A 1,697-nucleotide genomic window follows, 5' to 3' on the forward strand; every position below is an offset into this window, starting at 1 on the left:
ATCGGGTTTATGGGTAATAGCTATGTATTTTAATTGTGTAGGCGTGAAGCAAATCTGAGAAATTAGACAGAATGGGTAAATTGTTGGAAAACATCAAACCATGCAAAAGGAAGCATAATTTGAAATAGAGCATGTTAATTGGCAGGATCTTAGAAGATATGAAATAGGGGATAGCGTGTGAATTGAAGTTAGCAAAATCAAGAGAAAATGAGGGGACAGAGAGGGAGGCTCAAGGCGTTGGCCGGGATATGTTATGTCCACGAAAGTTATTTTTAGACGAGCGGAAAGTCTTTGTTCTAGTGGAAGTCTGTCTTCTGATACGTCCGCATGCAGTCGTGCCTCGCTCTCAGGTTCTTTGTGAAAAGAGAAAATGATGGCGCACGTGAAAGGCTGATGAATATATATTTTCTTTCAAACATCGGACCGAGGTTGGCCTGCATGCGGACCGTCTCGGAAGACTTCCGCTCATCTAAAAATATCTTTCGTGGACATGACATATCCCAAGGGCCTGGACCGGGAGCCTCCTTCTCTGTCCCCTCATTTTCTCTTGTTAAGGGTTACAATCCGTTTCTGAAGTATTAGTATTTTATCCATACGGCACTTGGCTGCTTGACCCCAAATTAAATGACAAGGCCATAACTCAAGTAAGGATAAATAAGTGATTAGTAAATACAAAGTAATGTTGAAAAAGGAACAAAATGTCTAAGTCTACAAATAATGCCAAACATTTTTTCTGATTTTTGATGCAATGTGACTGATATGGTGTTTCCAAGAAAGGCTGCTGTCGATCAACACCTCTAAATATTTTACATAATCTTTGCGCTCCCGAGGAATAAAAACTATTTACATGGTTATCCTATATTTTCAGATTTACTTCATAATTTAGTCGTTTTGGTAAGGATGGAAAATAACGAAGTTGGGCTTTTTGTGTAAAGTGAGAGTTTATTTGAGTTTAACCAGTCATAGATATTCAATAATTCCTCGTTCACGATTGTTTCGAGTGATTTAAGACACTTGTTAGAACAAAGCAAATTTGTATCATCGGCAAATAAGTAGAAAGGTAGTTTATTATATAAATATCATTTATACAAATAAGGAACACTAGAGGACCCAGAGACGCAGCCTTCTGTTTTTTTTTCTTTTTTAGAAATGTGATCCCCAATTTGTGTGGTCTGAATTCCATTTGCAAAGGTAAGACAAAAACCAGTCATTTATCACTCCTCGCACCACCGTAGTGTGAAAGTTTCTGCAGCAAGATGTGGTTGTCGAGGAAGCTTTTTGCAGATCAATATATACAACCCCACACGAAAACCATAAGGATGATAAATTAACATATTTTAAATATCATGATTGTAGTTTTTGGCTTGATTTCTGTTCATTTCACCCGAATGAATGTAATGAGGCGTTAAGCTCCAACAAAAGGCGTTCCTCTTAACCCTACACTGTGTATGAAGTCCCAAAGGAGTTCATGCATTTCTCTTGCTCAGGAAGGCCCCTTTGAGTGTATCCGTCTTCGTTGAAGATCTGCCGGTGAGAGACAAAACAAAGGGTCGGAAGGAGCAGGAAGAAGTGAGCCCAACGTGGATTAGGTGACTTATTTCTAAAGAGTGTAAGCACGCGATGTTTTTAGCCACGCACGAAAACCAGTGAACATTTTTCATACCAGGACAGTGGTCTCTACCAGATTTTCAAACTAA

The sequence above is a fragment of the Montipora foliosa genome, chromosome 6 (assembly GCF_036669935.1).
Source record: "Montipora foliosa isolate CH-2021 chromosome 6, ASM3666993v2, whole genome shotgun sequence".
NCBI lineage: Eukaryota > Metazoa > Cnidaria > Anthozoa > Scleractinia > Acroporidae > Montipora > Montipora foliosa.